This window comes from Gorilla gorilla, chromosome 2 (genome assembly GCF_029281585.2).
Source record: "Gorilla gorilla gorilla isolate KB3781 chromosome 2, NHGRI_mGorGor1-v2.1_pri, whole genome shotgun sequence".
In the NCBI taxonomy this organism is placed as follows: domain Eukaryota; kingdom Metazoa; phylum Chordata; class Mammalia; order Primates; family Hominidae; genus Gorilla; species Gorilla gorilla.
The window spans coordinates 139,947,521-139,970,649 of NC_086017.1; the positions used below are offsets into that span (position 1 = coordinate 139,947,521).

The 23,129-nt window shown below is 44.0% G+C and overlaps 1 protein-coding gene and 1 pseudogene across 1 annotated transcript in view; one reads left to right on the forward strand and one right to left on the reverse strand.

The window, feature by feature from the left end:
* The window catches only part of RAB7A (RAB7A, member RAS oncogene family), an 81,023-nt gene that overhangs the window by 21,662 nt on the left and 36,232 nt on the right, over positions 1-23,129 (forward strand). The gene's annotated exons all lie outside the window — the stretch shown is intronic.
* LOC101137686 (ferritin heavy chain-like) lies at positions 8,915-12,601 on the reverse strand (annotated as a pseudogene).

The window sequence follows — 23,129 nt, forward strand, 5'->3', positions numbered from 1 at the left end:
TTCAGCAAATCCAAAAGTTAGTTCTTGGAAAAGACTAACAAAATTGACAATCCCTTACCTAGATTGACTAGGCCCGAGATGAGAAGCTCAAATTCATAACCACCTTTCTTTGCTCAGTTCCTGGGACTGTACTCTTTCCACCTTGGACGATGCCATCTCCTCAACCTTGAAAGTGACATGATTTTATTGTATTTTATTTTATTTTTAACTTTTGGAAGATTTTTTAATTTCATGAATAATGGTAATGATTTTTTTTTAATTATACTTTAAGTTTTAGGGTACATGTGCACAATGTGCAGGTTAGTTACATATGTATACATGTGCCATGCTGGTGTGCTGCACCCATTAACTCGTCATTTAGCATTAGGTATATCTCCTAATGCTATCCCTCCCCCCTCCCCCCTAAAGTGATATGATTTTATATGTAGGGAACTGTAAAAATTTCTCACACATAAAACCCTTTTGGATCTAATAAACTCATTCAGCAAAATTGCAGGATACAGAATCAACAAAAGTTCTGTTTCTATAACATTAACAACGGGCCAGGCACAGTGGCTCATGCCTGTAATCCCAGCACTTTGGGAGGCTGAGGCGGGTGGATCACAAGGTCAGAAGTTCGAGACCAGCCTGACCAACATGGTGAAACCCCATCTCTACTAAAAATACAAAAGTTACCTGGGTGTGGTGGCACATGCCTGTAATCCCAGCTACCTGGGAGGTGGGAGGCTGAGGCAGGAGAATCGCTTGAACCCAGGAGGCGGAGGTTGCAGTGAGCCGAGATCGTGCCACTGCACTCCAGCCTGGGCAACAGAGCAAGACTTTGTCTCAAAAAAAAAAAAAAATTAACAATGAACAATCTGAAAAGGAAATTAAGAAAGCAGTTATATTTACAATATCATGGAAAAGAATAAAATAGTAAATTAGGTAGGAGAAAGACGTATAGAAAGCTACAAAACATTGCAAAAAGAAATTAAAGACTTTAATAAATGGAAAGGTAACTCATGTTCATGGATTTAAAAACTTACTATTGTTAGGATCACAGTACTCCCCAAAGTAAGAAATGCAATGCAGTTCTTACTAAAATCTCAATCATGGTTTTGCAGAAAATAGAAAAATCCATCCTAACATGGATACAGAAAATCATGGGATCCCCAGTAGCCAAAATAATCTTGAAAACACACAACCAAGTTGGAGGTCTCACACTTCCTGATTTCAAAATGTACTGCAAAGCTACACCAATGAAAACAGTGTGGTAATGGCCGAGGTTCATATTTGGACTGTTGGGGTTTTTCATCTTAGTATTCGCTATCTTTTTTTTTTTTTTTTTTTTTTTTGAGACGGAGTTGCGCTCTGTCACCCACGCTGGAGTGCAGTGGCATGATCTCAGCTCACTGCAAACTCCACCTCGTGGGTTCAAGCGATTGTCCTGCTTCCGCTTCCCAAGTAGCTGGGACTACAGGCGCTCACCACCACGCCCGGCTCATTTTTGTATTTTTTAGTAGAGACGGGGTTTTGCCATATTGCCCAGGCTGGGCTTGAATCCCTGGCCTCAGGTGATCCGCTCACTTCCACCTCCCAAAGTGCTGGGATTGCAGGTGTGAGCCACCACACCTGGCCCAGTCCCACTCTTGTACATACATCACCACCACCTATTTCCAGAACCTTTCCTCATGCCAACCAGAGACTATGCAAATTAAGCAGTTATTCTCCATTTTCTTCTCCCCCAGCCATACTTGATAGAACATGAATATCAGATAAGTGCTATGGAGAACAGTAACACAGGGTGAAGTGAAAGTGTGCCATTTTATGTAGGATGGTTGGGGAAAGATGGCATTTGAGCCACTGATGGTGCAGGAGAGGGAACAAGTGTGATATTGAGGCCAGGTGTGCTTAGCAGTTTGAAAGCAAAGCTAGAAGTACAGGAGAGGCATAGGCACAAGATGAATGTTTTATATTTTATTTTTTAAATAAAATATTTTTATTTATTTTAAAAACAATTTTATTTTTTTTTTGAGACCAAGTCTTGCAGTGTTACCCAGGCTGGAGTATAGTGGCATGATCTCAGCTCACTGCAACCTCTGCCTCCTGGGTTACAAGCGATTTCTCCTGCCTCATTCTCCTGAGTAACTGGGACTACAGGTGCCCACCACCACGCCCAGCTAATTTTTGTATTTTTAGTAGAGGTGGGGTTTTACCATGCTGGCCAGGCTGGTCTTGAACTCCTGACCTCAAGTGATCCATCTGCCTCAGCCTCCCAGAGTGCTGGGATTATAGGCATGAGCCACTGTGCCTGGCCTAAGAAAAATATTTTTAAGAAAACAGAGACAAGGTCTTGCTGTGTTGCCCAGGCTGGTCTCCAACTCCTGGGCTCAAGCAGTCTTCCTGCCTCAGCCTCCCAAAGTGCTGGAGTTAACACTTGTGAGCCACTGCGCCCAGCCTATTTTACTTTTTTTATTTTTAGAGTCAGGGTCTTGCTCTGTCACCCAGGCTGGAGTACAGTGGTGCGATTGTAGCTCACTCTAACTTCAAAGTTCTGGGCTCAAGCAGTCTTCTGTCCTTGGCTTCGCAAATCACTGGGATTACAGGTGTGAGCCACCACACCTGGCTAATTTTTAAATTTTTTTGTAGAGGCAGCATCTCACTATATTGGTTAGGCTGGATTTGAATTCCCGGCCTCAAATCATCTTCCTGCCCTAGCCTGTCAAATTGCTGGGGTTACAGGTGTGAGCCACCAGCCCAGTGTTTGTTTGTTTGTTTGTTTGTTTGAGACAGAGTCTCGCTCTGTCGCCCAGGCTAGAGTGCAGTGGCGCTATCTCGGCTCACTGCAAGCTCCGCCTCCCGGGTTCACGCCATTCTCCTGCGTCAGCCTCCCGAGTAGGTGGGACTACAAGCGCCCGTCACCACGCCCAGCTAATTTTTTTTTGTATTTTTAGTAGAGGCGGGGTTTCACCGTGTTAGCCAGGATGGTCTCGGTCTCCCGACCTCGTGGTCCGCCCGCCTCGGCCTCCCAAAGTGCTGGGAATTACAGGCGTGAGCCACTGGCCCAGCCTCCTGCGTTTGGTTTTTTAATTCTGCTTGTTTGTAGTGACATTCATCAAGAATGAATGACTTTAAAACAACAATGAAAAATCTTTAGGGATTTTTACTCTCGGGCAAGCATGCTTCTGTCTCTGAGCATTAGTTTTCTCATTTATCAGATAAAAGGGTTTGGAGTAAATCAATGATATTCTGGTTGTGGATAGAACTCTTGAGGGTTCCCTGAACATGATCCTTTGGTAGCATTGGATTGCTCTCAGCCATCCCACGAATAGCTGTGTTTTATCTGTTTTTTGCTTAAGATTTAACATATGAGTTCATTTGAAATGTTTCTGCTGCCACAAAGAAACAAAATCCCTGGCTCAGAGTTTTAAGGGGACTTACTGTTCTAATGCTACTCAGGCTTTGGTTGAGTAGTAAACAGACTACAGCTTGTTTTTAAGTTCAGTGATCTTCAACCTACAGCCCCTGTGTTTTACAAATGAGTAAATTAAGATCAGTATCTTCTGTTCAAATTCTTTTTCCAAAGAAATCCAAATGTGCCATAAGCTGATAGGTCTCTGGCCATGAAATATGGTTTCATAGTTACATTGAGATTGTTGAGTAGCGACAGGGAAACTGAGAATTTACATTCTGAGGCAAATGGGTTAACCTAAGAGGAATAAAATTAAATAAACTGTGTATTAGCTCCTCATAATGTGGCAGGAATTCAGTGTTAGCGGTGGAAAAGCCACAGGGGCTTAATGTGGTAGGTAAGGAAGGTTTATGTTAGTTCCTTTCCCCGATTATCCCAGTTGCTGTGTGTGCATTGCCATCTCGGATCAGTTTCTAGCCATGACTACCTAAAAGTTGTCTGAGGGAGGCTGTGCACTGGGTGATCTTGTGAGGCAGGTGGACGTCTATTCTGCCAAGATCTTGTGGGCTCAGTTTGAGAATGGGTTTTAAGTTTTAGTCCTTTTACACTTCCTTTGCAGGAATGTAGCTTTTGAAATAGAAGCAAAGTGTTGTGAAACCTTTGACATTCTGTTCTTTAACACTTCCTCCTCAGCCTGAAGATCTCAGCTTTTGCTTGGGCGTTACAACACCCCATGGTACCTGAACCTCAAGTAAGCTCTGTTAGGTTTTCATATCTGCCCGTGTATGATGGTGACTTTTTTTTTTCTGAGACGGAGTTTCGCTCTTGTTACCCAGGCTGGAGTGCAATGGCGCAATCTTGGCTCACCGCAACCTCCGCTTCCTGGGTTCAAGCGACTTCTCCTGTCTCAGCCTCCCAAGTAGCTGGAATTACAGGCATGCACCACCACGCCCGGCTAATTTTGTATTTTTAGTAGAGACGGGGTTTCTCCATATTGGTCAGGCTGGTCTCTAACTCCCGACCTCAGGTGATCTGCCTGCCTTGGCCTCCCAAAGTGCTGGGATTATAGGCGTGAACCACCATGCCCAGCCTCGATGATGACTTATGAGTCAATTTGACTGGTCCTCAGGTGCCCAGATATTTGGCTAAACATTATTCTGGGTGTGCCTGTGAGGGTGTTTCTGGATGAGATTTGGTGGACTGAGTGAAGGTGACTGCCCTCCCCAGTGTGGGTGAGCCTCATCCACGGGAGGCTGCATAGAGAAGGAGGCTGAGCAGGAAAGTCTTCTTTCTCCACCTGACCGTGCTTGAGATGGGACATAGGTGTTCTTTGCCCTCTGGACTCCAGGCTCCAACTAGAGCTTAACTCTGTCAGCTCTCCCGATTCTCAGACCTCCCAACTGCAGGTCATGGGACTTTTCAGCCTACATAATCCTGTGAGCCAGTTCCTTGTAATAACTGTCTTTATGTGTAATCTATTGGTTCTGTTTATCTCTGGAGAGCCCAAATACTCCAGCAATAATGGAGTCACTTTTTCCCAGAGATAGGTTTTATCTTGGAGGATTCTTATATTGATCCTTCCCATATCTCTGTTTCAGAAACACTTCCTACAATGTAGAGTGCTAATAGCTGGTTTGTGAGTACCCCTTAGATAAACTGGGATGAGCAATAAGGTCAATGCTGTCACCTAACCGTCTGTTGATTGTCAAGCCTTTGTGTGGAAGCAAGGAAATTCATCTAGCAATCATAACAAAGGCAAAGCCTGGAGTGTAAGGTGGATAGGTTTTTGGCTAGCAAGAGCTGCAGAAAAACACTCAGCCTCTGGCTTAAACTGAGTTATAAACATATGGAACTAGTGTAGGCCTTGAAATCTTTTCTGGTCGAATCCTCTTTGTAGGGGAACCTAGGCAAAATCATGTCATTTCCACTGCCGGTCCCATAGCGACTTCAGTTAAGGTATAGACCTATATAAAGTGTTTTATCCCTTAAAAAGCTTCATCTCCCATTTGCCTGTGGAATCCTCCCTACAACCCTAAGAGGTGGAGAGGAAGCCTTTCTTACAGATAAGGATGGAAATTGTACAGATGCACGAATTTGTTTGTAAAGCTAAGTAGAAACAAGAGTACCAAGAGGTCAGATTTTTCCAGCCCCCAAATCCTTGGCGTAAGTGTATAAAAAGTAAGCACAGCTGTTCTTGGGGTTTCTCAGCCTGTTGCCTCCTCCCCATGTTAAAATTCTGGCCTTTATTCGAAGATAATCTCTGTACCCGGTTGAGGATTCAACATCTAGGTATCCTCTTTGGGAAGCGTTCTTAAAGCCCTCATATAATGGGTTAGATTCCTGATCACCTCTAACCCCTTTTGTGTTGAGAGTTTCTTTTGATTACGAAGTCATACATAGTCATTGTTTTAAAACTTAAAATATGGCAAACCATAGTCAAAGTCCTCTATACCCCCCCATCCCACTTGGAGGAAGAAGTCTTGACTATTCCTGTGACATCATACATATATTGCCATTTTCCTGTCTGCTTATCCAGGGTCTCCTTAAACCAAGCTTGAGGTAGGGAGACTATCTTGGTCATCTTTGCATCTCTAGCAGTTGGGCTGGTGCAGCTGCTTGGGAAATGAATCTGTATTAAGATCACCAGCCTCTGAACAGGCCTTATGTACCAAGGTCTGTGTCCAGATTGGCATGACCTCTGAGTTAACAGTCCTTTATTTAGATCTTCAGGACTGAGTTCTCTGCCACAGATTTGCCCTCTGGAAAAAGGCACCTCTCCTCTAGAGCAGCAGCTGTCAACCTATAAATCGTGTTTTGAAAATTGGAATTTTAGTTAAATTACAGGGACAGAGTGTGATTGTATACAACTTAATTAACATATTGAAATAGGGATGTGAATAAGACTACTTTAGGCATTACTGAAAAGCAACCGAGCATTTAATGTTTTCATTTATATTTATGCCTGCCAAACTGTGGCACCAGCCCCATCAAGATGTCTGTGGTGCACTTAACTGTGCAGAAGGTGTGGAGCCTTTACATTTCCTCTCCCTGGGCTTGGTACCATGTTTGCATGTTTTGCCAGTTATCTTAAAGTGGGATTTTAAATCTATTGTAAAACAAAAATAAACTTCATGGTACTTAATGCCACTGAAATATACACTTAAAAATGGTGAAAATGGTAATTGTTATAATATTTTACCACAGTAATTTATGTAGGAATACTTTCTATAACTTTATGCTAATAAATTTGAAAACCCGGAGGGGAAATTGTGCTGGCAGTGTTGAACTATGGGTCAGTTTGTTCTAGGCTACAGATAGACTTTCCTGTGTGAAGATTAAAGATGAAAAAGGCTAAGGAGGAGGGACAAGGGAAAAGAAAAGTGAAATTTTAAGGGTTCCTGCTAACTCTTCCCAAGGAATTGGAAGGAGTGTTTACTAAGTGTTCCATTCCCGTTTAAGCTCTCTTCTCCCAACACAGTTAACCAAGCAAACTGTTACTTATTCTTTATAATAAAATTCCTCCCCGTCACAGTTTTTCTTAACCTCCTCAGGTCTTATCACCCCCCTACTTCCCACCATGACCCTCAAAATGGAAGTGATTATATGAAGACCTGAAGGATTACTTAAATCTCAATGAGTATTGAGTGCCTTCTGGGAGTGGGGAGTGAGATGGGGTGAGAGTTACTGGTCAGACAAACCTGGAGTACTTTGGAAGGTTTGCTTTGGGGCATTTCTTATTGTTGAAGTTACCTGGACCCCACTCCAGTGGGAGAGCCTGAGGGTGGAGATTAGAAGCAGAATCTGTTTAGCTAGATTAGGATCCAATGAGAGCTTCTGCCTCAACTGTCCTGTTCAGAAAGCCACTCCTCCTCTAATGTGGAATAGCTTCACAGTTTATTATGAAAAAATGTCAGACATATACAAAGCAAAGAGACTCAGTGTAAAAGATACACTCTCCTACCTACTTTCAACAGTTAGCATTTTCTGTATTTGCTTTATCTGTTCTTTCTGTTGAGCTACTACAAAGTAAATTAGACCTCATGATACTTCACCTGTAAATGCTCTCAAGTCCTTTAATCTAGAATGTGGTCCCTCCTTCCCTTTTTCTGTCATTATCTTTAGTTTTGGAAAGATCAAGCCAGTTGTCCTAACAGAGTGTCCCACATTCTAGGTTTGTCTGGGTGCATCTTTTGATGTTTAATGTATTTCTCTATCCCCACTCTTTCTTGTGAAGTGGAAGTTGGGTCTAAAGGCTTGAGTACATTTAGCTTATATATATATATATATATATATATTTTTTTTTTTTTTTTTGAGACGGAGTCTCGCTCTGTCACCCAGGCTGGAGTGTAGTGGCGCGATCTCAGCTCACTGCAAGCTCCGCCTCCTGGGTTCACGCCATTCTGCTGCCTCAGCCTCCCGAGTAGCTGGGACTACAGGCACCCGCCACCACGCCTGGCTAATTCTTTTTTGTATTTTTAGTAGAGACGGGGTTTCACCATGTTAGCCAGGATGGTCTCGATCTCCTGATTTTGTGATCTGCCTGTCTCGGCCTCCCAAAGTGCTGGGATTACAGGCAAGAGCCACCAAGCCCGGCCTAGCTTATATATTTTTGACAAGAATACTTCATTAGGAACCTTTTAATGTCTGATTGTTCCACTATTAGAGACAGTAAGTTTAATCATGGTATTAAGGTAGTCACAGCCATATCACTGCATTGTAAAGATACTTTTCCTTCCCCTACCCCCATTCCTGTGTGATTAGGAAGTGCTCTGTGGGGTAATACTTTGGTGCCATGTGGATCTTTTAGTTTCCCATCCACCTTTCACCTATGGTATCACTGATGATGTTTACCTGAATCCCTTCATTAAAGATTGTAAAATTATTTTTTATTTCAATCATTTTAAATACATTCCTTCTACTGGCATTCACCTGTTAGATTCCCACCCCCCCGCCCCTGCTTTTCAACTAATACAGTTCCTACTTAAAAGACAGGATACATTGTTTTCCTCTACCTACTTATTTTCAGAGTGAGGAGTTACTGTTAGAAGTATTCACTCATCTTTAATGAAATTGTTTTGTTCATCAGATTATTTCAGGAGAGCAAGCAACAAGTGAGCAAAATAATCTGGGCCTGGCAGGACTACAGAGGTCAAAAGGGAGGACATGAGAAGCCGCAAGCTGTCCCACAGAGATGGCAGCCTTCTCCCTCCCATTTAGCGGGGCTGGAAGTGAGCTCCCTGTGACTCCTCTCTGTCCTTCCCCGGCTCCTCCCAGTCACCTCAGTGTGAGTGATGAGTGGTGCAGTGACAGCCTCGACCACATACCACATTTCTGTCCTGTAATAGCTTTGCTACCGACAACTTTCTTTCTTTTTTTTTTGGTACCAAATTTCTTTATTTGAAGGAATGATACAAATCAAAGAACTTAAGTGGATGTTTTGGCACAACTTATAGAAAAGGTAAAGGAAATCCCAACATGCATGCACTGCCTTAGTGACCAGGGAAGTTGCCCCATGGCTATGGGGAAATTAGCCTGAGGCTTAGTTTTCATTATCACTGTCTCCCAGGGTGTGCTTGTTAAAGATATATTCTGCCAAGCCAGATTCGGGGGCTCCCATCTTGCGCAAGTTGGTCACGTGGTCACCCAATTCTTTGATGGCTTTCACCTGCTCATTCAGGTAACGTGTCTCAATGAAGTCACACAAATGGGGGTCATTTTTGTCAGTGGCCAGTTTGTGCAGTTCCAATAGTGACTGATTCACATTTTTTTCCAAATGTGATGCACACTCCATCGCATTCAGCCCGCTCTCCCAGTCATCACAGACTGTTTTCTTGATATCCTGAAGGAAGATTTGGCCACCTCGATGGTTTTGCAGCTTCATCAGTTTCTCGGCATGTTCCCTCTCCTCATGAGATTGGTGAAGAAAGTATGTGGCAAAGTTCCTCAAAGCCACATTTGTGGCTTTGTTGTCAAACAAAGTTGTAAGACACGGACAGGTAAACATAGGAGGCGTAGAGCTCCAGGTTGATCTGGCCGTTGATGGCGGCCTCTGAGTCCTGGTGGTAGTTCTGGCGCACCTGCGAGGTGGACACAGTCATCATGGCGGCGACTAAGGAGAGGTGGCGGCGGTGGCTGCGCGGCGCTGGAGCGGCGGCGGGGGCCTTGGGATGGTCCGAGGGCGCGGTGAAGAGGGGACAGAGGGCTGGCTACGGGCGGCCGGCCGGGGTGGGGGATGAGCGCCGGGTTCCGTCCAAGCACTGTTGAAGCAGGAAACCCCGACGACTCTCGGCGAAGAATGTCTCTGCTACCCACAACTTTCTCACTGTGCCAAAATCAGTGCCTGTCCAGTACCCTCGCCTTTTCTACCTCTCCTCTGCTAGCGATACTGTGTTTAAGTGGAGTGACCTTCTTCTCCTTCCTCACCATCCCTGCTTCTCACACTTACCCATACTCTTACTAAATCAGCTTACCATTACTCTTGCTAATTCAACTCAAGTAATACAATTAAACACCTCCTAAAATGGAGAAATCCCTTACATCTTCAGTTAACCTCTGTCTTAGTTCCTTTGGGCTATTGTCGCAAGATATCTTAGACTGGATAATTTATAAACAACAGAAGTTTATTGCCCACAGTTTGGAGGCTGAGGAAGTCCAATATCAGGGCTCCAATAGATTCACTGTCTAGTGAGGGTCACACTTCTGGATGGTGTCTTTTATGTGTCCTCACATGGTGGAAGGGGCGAGGTGGCTCCCTGCAGCCACTTTCCTAAGGGCCCTAGTCCCATTCACAAGGTCCCTGCCCTTCCTGACTTAATCACTCCCCCAAAGGCTCTACCCCTACTTTTTTTTTCTTTTTCCTGAGACAGAGTTTCTCTCTTGTCGCCCAGGTTGGAGTACAATGGCGCAGTCTCGGCTCACTGCAACCTCCGCCTCCCAGGTTCAAGTGATTTTCCTACCTCAGCCTCCCAAGTAGCTGGGATTACAGGTGCGTGCCACCACTCTGGGCTAATTTTTATATTTTTAGTAGAGATGGAGTTTCACCATGTTGGCCAGGCTGGTCTTGAACTCCTGACCTCAGGTGATCCACCCACCTTAGCCTCCCAGAGTGCTGTGATTACAGGCATGAGCCACCACGCCCAGCCAGGCCCCACGTCTTAATACTGTCACCTTGGGCCTTAGGCTCCAACATACAAATTTTGCAGGGACATTAACATTCAGACCAGAGCAGCCCCTCTACTTAGATGTACACCAATGTAAAAATTAACATGAACTCTGATATGCTCCACTGAATACAGAGACTCAAACATGGCACCCTCAATATATAAAATCAGTATGTTTGCAAAATTGCATCTCTCCAGAGGACAGAATCTGAACCAGTTGTTTAACCAGTAAGTTTCAAACAGTGAAACCAAGTAAATAACAGTTATTCAACAATAAATTAGGACACCCAGGAAGTCCTGGGTAACCACCGTCATGGGAAACAGAAGACAGGTCTTTCACTAGGACAGAAGGCATAAAATTGGACTAAATTTATTGTATGGTTCTTTTCTGGGATCATGATTTTAAAATCGACTACCAAGAAGGTTTGAAAATAAAAATCAAAAGTCGACCATGATTTTCTTGGGGGAAGAGAAAGCAGCTCCTGAACCAAAGATCACTGTCGACACTGGCAGAGCAGATCCCATAGGAATGGTCATACATTTTGGTTGGTTTGTTTGTTTCTTTATTTTTTGTAGAGATGGCAGAGCAGATCCCATAGAAATGGTCATGTGTGTGTGTTTGGTTTTTTTCTTTATGTTTTATAGAGATGGGGTTTCACCATGTTAACCAGGCTGGTTTTGAACTCCTGAACTCAAGCAATCCACCCACCTCAGCCTCCTAAAGTGCTGGGATTACAGACATGAGCCATCGTGCTTGGCCTGGGTCATATGTTTAACTCTTTGAGGAACTGCCAGACTGTTTTCCAAAATGGCTGCACCACTTTACATTCCCACCAGCGGTGTAGAAGAGTTCTAATTTCTCCACATGCTCGTCAAAACTCGTTGTCTGTTTTTTTTTTTTATTCTAGTGGTCCTAGTTGGTATGAAGTGGATTCTTCTTTCTTTTGACCATCACTGGGGTCTGATTTGCCCTGATACCATCTCTTGCTGCAGCCTTCATGCCTAGTGCCTGATCCTGCCTCACCCTGCTGCGCGTTGGCATTCAGATTTGACTTAAAATCCGAGTGGCTCAGCCTCTGCTCTGAATTGTCCCTTCAGTCAGGTGTTTGCAACTAGTCTCCTGAGGAGTTGCTGGGTTTGAGTCACAGAATACAAGAGGGATGCCCCTTCCAGGATCTGGGGGTTGGGAAAGTGTGGCAAGGCAGGTTTAAGATAGAAGAGGAAGTCAGCTGTAGCAAGCAAACACATAGACCTGGGCTGTGGGACCCTCGGAAGGGATATGGAGCCAAGCTCTTGGAGTGCCTGAGGAATTAGCCCAAGGAGCTTTGGCTTTCAGTAGCTCCTCCTGTGTGTAGCAAAGCAGGCTGGAGCAGACTGAAGGGAGCCTGGGGTAAGGAAATAAATCAGGAGTCAAGAAGTAATGATGCAACTAGGATTGTGGAAATGTAAAGAGGTTAGGGAAAGATTTGTATGGCTGGGGCTAAACCAGATGTGATGGTTGGGGTAAAGGGACATAGGAAGTGGTTTTGGGTATGAGAACAAGAGAAAGTGTTCCTCTTGGGAAGGACAGACGGGGTGAGTGGAAAGTTTCTGTCTAATGTGACTTTAGGTGCTAACACAACACAAGGCAGACGTTTGCAGCAGAGAATTAAGAAAAGCTGAAGCTTGAATCCAGATTCAGCAATCGTGAATGCAGTGAGAACTGAGGCAATGCAGAGTGGCTGCTTCTTCCATGTCATCCCCTCAGATATCTGCAGCCTCCTGGCCTCTGACTATACCTTTTTTTTTTTTTTTTTAAAGAACAGCTTCACTGGAATATAATTGCCATACATGTTGAAACTATACACTTTGAGTTTTGACATATGTATGTATCTATGAATACATACCATTCAAAGATGGTATGTATTGTGTGAAACCATCACCATAGTCAAGAGAATGAACAAATCCATTACCCTGAAGTATCCCAGTATTTCTTCGTAATTCGCCCTCCTGCCTACTGCCCTTCCTTACCCCTCTCCAGGTAACCACTGATCTGCTTTCTAGTTCGCATTTTCTGGTATTTTGTATAAATGGGATCTGTATATATACTTTAAGTATACTGTGTATTTATTTGGGGGGTAGTATCTGGCCTCATATCTGGCCTCATTCGACATTATTATTTTATTTGTGCTGTATGTATCTATAGTTCATTCCTTTTTGTAGCTCAGTGGTATTTCATTGTATAGCTGTATCACAGTTTGATTAGCTTTTCTGTTGATGGACATTTGGGTTGATTCACGTTTCTGGCTGTTAAAACAAAAGCTGCTATGAACACTGGTGCACAAGTCTCTGTCTAGATCTGTGTTTTCATTTCCCTTGGGTAGGTAGCTGTTTCGGAGGGGAATGGTTGGGGCATATGGTAGGCGTATGCTTTAACTTTGTTTAAAAAGTTGAAATACTTAATACATCATAAAATTCGCCTATATAAAGTGTGCGTGTTTTGTTTTGTTTTGTTTTTGGAGACAGGGTCTCATTCTGTTGCGCAGGCTGGAGTGTAATAGTTTGATCACAGCTCACTGCACCTTCATCCTCCCAGGCTCAGGTGATCCTTCCACCTCAGCCCCACGAGTAGCTGGAACTAAGGGCACACGCCACCACACCTGGCTAATTTTTTTTTTTTTTTTTTTTGGTAGAGACAGTGTCTCACTTTGTTGTCTAGGCTGCTCTCAAACTCCCAGCTTCAGCCTTTTCACCTTAGCTTCCCAAAGCACTGGGATTACAGGCGTGAGACACTGCGCCCAGCCTGTGTGTGCAGTTCAGATATTCACAAGGTTGTACAACCGTCACCATCTAATTACAGAACCTTTTCTTTTCTCTTTTCCTTTCCTTTCTTTTTTTTTTTTTAAGGAAACAGGGTCTCTCATGGAGCTGGGACTACAGGTGTACACCACCACACCCAGCTGATTTTTGTAATTTTTTGTAGAGACAGGGTCTTGCCATGTTGCCCAGGATTTCTTCAAACTCCTGGGCTCAAGTGATTTGCCTGTCTCTGCTTCCCAGAGTGCTGGGATTACAGGCATGAGCCACCACACCCGGCCCAGAACATTTTCATCACCCCAAAGTATATATCTAACTTTTAAAATGGTTTTTCCATTTCACATTCTTACCAGCAGTGTACAGGAGTTCCATCTGCTCCATATCCTTGCCAACACAGCATGGTCATTTAAAAAATTTTTAGCCTTTCTAATAGGTATGTGATGGTGTCTCATTATGTTTTTAATTTGTATTTCCCTAAAGATTAGCAGTGTTGAACAGACATGTTTTCACCTGCTTATTCTTTGGTGAAGTATCTGTTAGATCTTTTGCCCACTTATTTTATTGGGTTGGTTTTTTTCTTACTGTGTTTGAGAGTTCTTTGTATATTCTGATTACAAGTCTTTTTGTCAGATATGTGATTTCCAAGTATTTTCTCTCAGTCTGTGTCTTTCCATTCTATTAATAGTGTTTTTGGAAGAGCAGAAGCTCTTAGTGTTGATGAAGTCCAATTTGTCAGTCCTTCTAGGGATTGTGCTTTTGATGTGCTATCTGTTAAAAGACAAAATTACAACACATTTAAAGATCTTAGTTGGCTTTTATTTGCAATTCGTGAATGAGGGCAGCTTCCATTCTACAAAATAGGATGAAAACTCCCAATGGGCAGTAGCAGAAGAATGGGCTTTGTAAGGTGGGAACAATGAAACAGTAATTGAAAGATAACTGATTGGTTAACATCAGGTTACTTTTTTGTAAGGATTAAAGCAGAGGGTAGTTCCTTATCATGCCTGCTAAAACTGGCTTGTTTGGGTATTCTGTCTCTCTTGATTTTTTAGAAGGTCAGATAAACAACTTACTTTTCTTTTTTCCTTTTTTCTTTTTTTTTGAGACGAAGTCTCGCTCTGTCTCCCAGGCTGGAGTGCAGTGGCGCAATCTCGGCTTACTGCAACCTTTGCCTTCTGGGTTCAAGCTGTTCTCCTGCCTCAGCCTCCTGAGTAGCTGGGACTACAGGTGCCTGCCACCACGCCCAGCTAATTTTTGTATTTTTAGTAGAGACCAGTTTTCACCACGTTGGCCAGGCTGGTTTCGAAATCCTGACCTTGTGATCTGCCCGCCTTGGCCTCCCAAAGTGCTGGGATTACAGCACTGGCGTGAGCCACCATACCCAGCCCACAACTTACTTTTCGTTTGGTGACGTGGAACTTTAGCTAGAGTGACTCTGTTTTGTTTGATCTAGTCTCTTGAGGCCTAGTGCAGGAGCTCAGTCCAAATCAGTGGCCTCCTGTCATTTTTGTTTAACATATCTAAGAAATCCTTGCCTAACCCAAGATCTGACAGTCTTTTGAAATGGGACTGGATTTTAAACTAAGCTAGGATCTCAGGTATCCAGAAGGCATTTAAGTTTATAACCTGTCTCACCGGATACACTGGAGAGTCATGGGGTAGGGGAAGAAAGCCAGTTACAAAAGTACATCATCAGTTGTTCAGTCATCTGTCAGTTTATGTGTGAATGCCCCTCATGAGCCAGGTCTGTAATCCAGTGTGCAGTCCCCATCTCCTGCATTGTCTCTGTGACTTATAGTTTCGTTCTTTCTGCTGTCAAATGAATATATAAAGAAAATATCCAAAAACTTAATAAATTGTAATTAAGAAAGCAAATCTCCCATGTTTCTCTTCCTGAAAAAATCCAAGTGTAAATGATTTTTTTTTTTAACATAAAGCAAATCATTATACTACTCTTTTCCATAAAGCATTTGGGAACTGATTGCTTGTTAGGGTAACCTGAAAGCTCTGCCACTATTTCCCCTAATATTTAAATGTTAAGAAAGGGAATGTGACTTTTTTTTTTTTTTTTTTTTTTGAGTCAGGGTCTCACTCTGTCACCCAGGCTGGAGTGCAGTGGTGCAATCTCAGCTCACTGTAACCCCCACTTCCCAGGTTCAAGCGATTTTCCCACCTCGGCCTCCTGAGTAACTGGCACTACAGGCGTGCACCACCATGCCCAGCTAATTTTTGTATTTCTGGTAGAGACAGGGTTTTCATCATGTTAGCCAGGCAGGTCTCAAATTTCTGACCTCAAGTGATCCGGCTGCCTCAGCCTCCCAAAGTGTTGGGATTACAGGCGTGAGCCACTGCGCCCAGCCTACAATTTTAAGTTCTATAATTGGTAGAAAATTTCCTCAGTTTAGGGGGCTCATCTTCAAGAGTGGAGACTAAAATAGGTTCTGTAATTGCTCTGGCTAAAGAACAAAGAATTCTATAGCACTGTGAGCTGGAGAATGTTGTAGCAGGTTAATAAGGGGCTTACTCCATTTTGTCAGTAACCAGCATTGGTTCCAGGAATTCAAGAGGTGGTGAGATATTATGCTTAATGGTAATAAGATACCACTTATTGGTAATGTACCAGGCATTGGTCTCTGGCATCTCACCATCTTTGTACTCATATCTTCACAGGAGCACAAGAAAATTAAACCATCCACCTTTTACAGATTTAGGGATTTAGTAGAAGGCTGAAGGAGGCCAGATAACTGAACTTTTACTTGTACAGCTAATATTAAGTTGGTGCAAAAGTAATTGCGGTTTTTGCAATTACTTTTAAAGTTTCAGAACCCTGATTTGAACCAGAGCGTCTGGGAGTCTCTTTGTTCTGTTATACCAGAGTTGTTCTTGTATGTGAATAAGGAGCATATCTGAATGCCTTGGCTTCAGCCCTGGAAGCCATTGCATTCTGACCAACCTTTGTGTAACCATTTTGTAGACTATGAGGACTCTTGTCACTCCTTAAATTCTCTCCTAAACATATTATATTTTGCTTCTGAAGATGATCCAAATACCCTCAAAACTCAGGTGGAGATATTGTTAAAAGATAGTTTTCAAAAAGGGTAAGATCATGACTCATTTTAAATATAAAATGAACACGTTAAAAATTTTAACTCATAAGACAACCAGTTACAACCAGTTCAGGGAGAGTAGGACAACAAAGAGCAGACATACATGTAATAATGTCAGTAATGTCGAAATGAACACAACTGGCTTTTCCACAGGGAAAGATTATCAAGACAGTTCATTTGCTTATCCATGGACAAGAGTGATTTGCATTTCCATCAGTTCTACACAACTTAGAGTTGCTGAAGGGCAGTGAAAGGCTAGAATCATATAACCTAGAAGGATGTGTTCCAAAGCTTAGAGTATAAATCTAAATATTGCAGTTTCCCATTGGAAACATCCCATGGTCTTTTTTATTTAAAATTTGTTTACAGAATGTGAGAGTTTATAATACTATTGTCTCTGTTTTTTTTTCTTCCATAACACATATTTAAAACTCTTGCTTAAAAATGTTTTTGATGGGGATAGGGGGTTGTGAATTAAATTCCTAACATGTCCTGATAGTTATATGTTATGCCTAATCTGTTAGTGTACTTGGGTGATATGACACTTATTTTAAGCCTGATACACTTAGAAGCATGTTCTACTTTGGATATCTGTTCTGAGGATGGTAGCTACAAAATGAACTTGTGCCCTTTCGCAAATTGTTGGACTTGTGGTGGTTGTCTTGTGTCCCTAGTATCTGATTTGGAAGACTCAATTAAGGGTTTAAAAGCCTGCAGAAGGCGCACGCTGCCACGCCTGACTGGTTTTCATATTTTTTTGGTGGAGACGGGGTTTCGCTGTGTTGGCCGGGCTGGTCTCCAGCTCCTAACCGCTAGTGATCTGCCAGCCTCGGCCCCCCGAGGTGCCGGGATTGCAGACAGAGTCTCGTTCACTCAGTGCTCAATGTTGCCCAGGCTGGAGTGCAGTGGCATGATCTCGGCTCGCTACAACCTCCACCTCCCAGCCGCCTGCCTTGGCCTCCCAAAGTGCGGAGATTGCAGCCTCTGCCCGGCCGCCACCCCGTCTGGGAAGTGAGGAGCGTCTCTGCCTGGCCGCCCATCGTCTGGGATGCGAGGAGCCCCTCTGCCCGGCTGCCCAGTCTGGGAAGTGAGGAGCGCCTCTTCCTGGCCGCCATCCCATCTAGGAAGTGAGGAGCGTCTCTGCCTGGCTGCCCATCGTCTGAGATGTGGGGAGCGCCTCTGCCTGGCCGCGACCCCGTCTGGGATGTGAGGAGCCCCTCCGCCTGGCAGCCACCCCATCTGAGAAGTGAGGAGCCCCTCCACCCGGCAGCCGCCCCGTCTGAGAAGTGAGGAGCCCCTCCGCCTGGCAGCCGCCCCATCTGAGAAGTGAGGAGCCCCTCTGCCTGGTAGCCACCCCGTCTGAGAAGTGAGGAGCCCCTCTGCCCGGCAGCCGCTCCATCTGAGAAGTGAGGAGCCCCTCCGCCCGGCAGCCACCCCGTCCGGGAGGGAGGTGGGGGGTCAGCCCCCTCCCGGCCAGCCGCCCCGTCCGGGAGGGAGGTGGGGGGGTCAGCCCCCACCCGGCCAGCCGCCTCGTCCAGAAGGGAGTTGGGGGTCAGCCCCCGCCCGGCCAGCCGACCCGTCCGGGAGTTGGGGGTGCCTCTGTCCGGCCGCCCTTTCTGGGAAGTGAGGAGCCCGTCTGCCCGGCCACCACCCCGTCTGGGAGGTGTACCCAACAGCTCATTGAGAACGGGCCATGATGATGATGGCGGTTTTGCGGAATAGAAAAGGGGGAAAGGTGGGGAAAAGATAGAGAAATCAGATTGTTGCTGTGTCTGTGTAGAAAGAAGTAGACATGGGAGACTTCACTTTGTTCTGTACTAAGAAAAATTTTTCTGCCTTGGGATGCTGTTGATCTATGACCTTACCCCCAACCATGTGCTCTCTGAAACATGTGCTGTGTCCACTCAGGGTTAAATGGATTAAGGGCGGTGCAAGATGTGCTTTGTTAAACAGATGCTTGAAGGCAGCATGCTCGTTAAGAGTCATCACCACTCCCTAATCTCAAGTACCCAGGGACACAAACACTGCGGAAGGCCGCAGGGTCCTCTGCCTAGGAAAACCAGAGACCTTTGTTCACTTGCTTATGTGCTGACCTTCCCTCCACTATTGTCCTATGACCTTGCCAAATCCCCCTCTGCGAGAAACACCCAAGAATGATCAATTAAAAAAAAAAAAAAAAAAGAAAAAATTTTTTTTCAATATAAGGTAATCTACATCTTCTGATATGGAAAGAGGTCTATCTAGAGGTCTATCTATATATTCCCCTAATATATGTATTAACTAAAAAAAAATAAAATAAAAAAATAATAAAAGCCTGCAGAAACTTACGCTGTTAGGTAAGAGTTGGCAGTCTGACTCCCCTAGGAGTGACTTCCCCCTTCCCCCTTTCTAATGTCAGCAAGAGATAAATGCTATATGGCCAAAGTTTTTGATTCCTTTGATCTTAACTCTTTGTGGTGTTGGGTGGAGAGTGGTTGGGAGAGGGTGGCAAAAAAGTTCACCTTTCAACCAGTCTTCCAGTCAGTTGGATCATCTTTTGAACTGAAAGGCTCTTGGATCTTTTTTTTTTTTTTTTTCCGGAAACAGAGTTTTGCTCTGTTGCCCAGGCTGGAGTGCAACGGAGCAATCTCGGCTCACTGTAACCTCTGCCTCCTGGGTTCAAGTGATTCTTTTATTTATTTATTTATTTTTGAGACGGAGTCTCGCTCTGTTGCCCAGGCTGGAGGGCAGTGGCGCGGTCTTGGCTCACTGCAAGCTCTGCTTCCTGGTTCACGCCATTCTCCTGCCTCAGCCTCCCGAGTAGCTGGGACCACAGGCGCCTGCCACCACGCCCAGCTAATTTTTTGTATTTTTAGTAGAGACAGGGTTTCACCGTGTTAGCCAGGATGGTCTCGATCTCCTGACCTCGTGATCCGCCCACCTCGGCCTCCCAAAGTGCTGGGATTACAGGCTTGAGCCACCGCACCCGGCCTTGGGTTCAAGTGATTCTTGTGCCTCAGCCTCCCGTATGGCTGGGATTACAGGTGTGAGTGACTACACCTGGCTAATTTTTGTATTTTTAATAGAGACGGTTTCACCGTTGTTGGCCAGGTTGGTCTCAAACTCCCAACCTCAGATGATCCACCCACCTTGGCCTCCCAAAGTGTTGGGATTACAGGCGTGAGCCACTGCGCCCGGCCGACATCCCTTCTTAATGTCCTTTTCTTAAATGTATGAGGAGTGGGCCACTGAGCAGGGAGAGCCCTGGTTGGGGTCCTTTGATTGGAGAATAGCAGTAATAATGGGGAGGAGAGGTAGAAATGCAACCTGGACATTTGTAGGTCTTTGGCCACAGCTTGTGTTCAGATGGGAACTGGTAGGCCACCTGGCTTTTAGTGAGACTATTCACCTTGCCTTCTGTTGAGCCCCATTGTCTTGGTCAACTGTAGTTCAGTCTGTCTTCCGTCAGTCTCCACCCTTCCTCCACTAGCAGAGAAGAGGACACATTTGCCTTTCACCTGGTGTAACATCCCTCGCCTCTTCCCCTTCTCTCTTTTCTTAGTAGCAGTGCTGTACCACATTCTGTGGGCTTCCTGATTTGAGAACCCTGGGGCTTGTATCCCATGGATGGTGGTAGAGGTTAAGTTTAAGTTTTCTCCATTTGTCCTGAACAGGCATAATGTTATGCTTTGCATTCATTATTTACTACACTTGTTTTGGAGCATTAAAAAATTCCAAGTGTGGAGACAGATTATCCTTTACCTGAATGAATTTGTTTTACTTTGGGATGTTGTTGGAAGTGGTCATAAGGAAATTGTTGAGGAATATAAATCTAGCCCCATGAAATGCCTGTTAACTAGAATTCTTTTTTTTTAACTTGACAAGTAATTTTTAATTGATAAATAAAAATGGTATATGTTTGTGGTGTACAATATGATGTTTTGAAATATATATACACACATTGTAGAATGGCTGTATCAGGCTATTTAACATTTGCATTACCTCATACTTTTTTTTGTGGTGTGAATGTTTAAAATCTAGTCTCAGCAATTTTCAAGTATACAGTACACTGTTATTAATCATAGTCACCATGATGTACAACAGATCTCCTATTTCTCCTGTTTAACTGAAATTTTGTGTCCTTTGGCCATTGTCTCCCCAGTCACCCTACCCTCAGGTTCTGGTAACTACCATTTTACTCTCTGTTTCTATGAGTTTGTTTTCTTTAGATTCCACAGATAAGTGAGGTTATGCTCTATTTGTCTTTCCTGTGCCAGGCTTATTTCACTTAATGTAATGTTCTCCAGGTTCATCCTCGTCGTGGCAAGTGACATAATTTCTTTGTTTTAAAAGACTGACTAGTATTCCATTGTGCATATATGCCACGGTTTTTTTTCCTTTTTTTACAGGCAGGGTCTCACTGTGTTGCCCAGGCTGGAGTACAGTGGTGCGAACACAGCTCACTACAGCCTGGGTCTCCCAGGCTCAAGTGATCCTGATCCCTTAGGGCCCAGCTGCCTCATCCTCCCAAGTAGTTGGGACCACAGGTGCACAATACCACACCCAGCTACTGTATTAATTTTTTTAGAGATGGGGTTTCACCATGTTGCTTAGGCTGGTCTCAAACTCTTGGGCTCAAGCAATCCTTCTGTCTTGGCCTCCCAAAGTTGCAGGATTACAGGTGTGTGCCACTATGCCTGACCAACTACGTTTTCTTGATCCATTCGTCCATGGATGGATACTTAAGTTGATTCCATATTTCAGTTACTGTGAATAATACTGCAGTGAACATGTGAGTGCAGATCTCTTCCACGTACTGATTCCATATCCTTTGGCTATATCATTGGATCAAATGGGAGTTCTATTTTTAATACTTTCAGCAGCCTCCATACTGTTTTCCATAGTGGCTGTACTGATTTACATTCCCACCAACAGTGTGCAAGGGTTCCATTGTTCCACATCCTAACACCAATCTTTGTCTTTTTGATAGTAGCCATTCTAACTGGTGTGAGGTAGTATCTCAGTGTGGCTTTAGTTTGCATTTCCCTGATGATTAGTTGAGCTACACACACACACACACACACACACACACACACACACACACACACACCCCTATTAGCCATTTGTCTATTTTCTTCTGAGAAATGTCTTTTTAGGTCCTTTGCCCATTTTAAAAATTAGATTATTTGTTTTCTTGCAATTGAGTTGCTTGAGTTCCTTATATGTTTAGGGTATTAAGCCCTTATCAGATATATGGTTTGCAAATATATTCTCCCATTTCGTAGATTATCTCTGCACTCTGTTGTTTCTCAGTATGATTCTTTTTTTCTTTGAGACAGGGTCTCACTCTGTCACCCAGCCTCTGGAGTACAGTGGTATGATCACTGCTCGCTACAGCCTTGACATCCTGGGCTCAAGTGATCTTCCCACTTCAGCCTCCCAAGTAGCTGGGACTACAGGTGCATGCCACCACACTTGGCTAAGGTTTTCTTTGTTTTGTTTTCTGTAGAGATGGGGTCTCCCTATGTGGCCCAGGCTGTTCTTGAACTCGTGGGTCCAAGCAGTCCTCGCAATGTATTGGGATTACAGGCAAGAGCCACTGCACCCAGCCTCTATTGTTCTTATAATACTTGACAATAAAACACATGTGACTGCCTTGCAAAACTCCTTAGAACTCCTCAAGAGGACTGTCTCCAATCTGATGAAACTAAACTATCACTGGCAGGTTTTCACACCTAATCAGAGAAAACTTTGTGTTACACAGAATTGTAAAAATTTGCATTGAAGTTTTAAAACTTTACCCTGCTCAGCCAAGGACTCTATAAAAGCTGCTCCAGTCAATCAGTGTGATCAATTTCTGTTTAGTTTTTGAGATGGAGTCTCACTCTGTCTCCTGTGCAGTGGCGCGATCTTGGCTCATTGCAACCTCTGCCTCCCGGGTTCAAGCGATTCTCCCACTTCATCCTCCCAAGTAGCTGGGATTACAGGTGTGCACCTGGCTAATTTTTGTATTTTTAGTAGAGACAGGGTTTCACCATGCTGGCCAGGCTGGTCTTGAACTCTTGACCTCAAGTGATCTGCCCGCCTCGGCCTCCCAAAGTGCTGGGATTACAGGCATGAACCACTGCGCCTGGCCAAAGAGCCAGTATTTTTATTGTGTGTCAGGAGGGAAAGAAGATGGTGTAGATATCAAGTAGTGAAATGAGTAAGGGCTATAAATTGAGTCTTGAGATGTTTGAAGAGTATATATTAATCCTAGTAAAATGCCTTAGAATTGTTTAGACCAACACCGTATAGTAGAACTGTCCAATATAGTAGCTATGGCTGAGAGACTGTATTTGAGATCATGCAATTTCCTTTAAATAGCCACCGGTGGCTAGTAACTGTTACATTGGACAGTTCAGGTTTAAACTAGTTTTCTCAATTTTTTTCATTATTGTACCTGTCTTTTACCCCTAAGCCTTTTTAGACCTTTTTTTCCTAATGTCTCCCCTGCTTCAATGAAATTTTAATACCGTGGATATGCTGTGCATACATTGTGGCTCCTAGAGGGCTGCAGATCTATGTTAATTATCACCTCTGTTAAGAATGTGTGGTCTAGACTAATCAGGGATTGGCATCATAGTGAAGCCTAACCAACTGTTGTTATATTTCTTGGGCAGTTAAAATCACTAAAGGCTAATCATACTTACGATG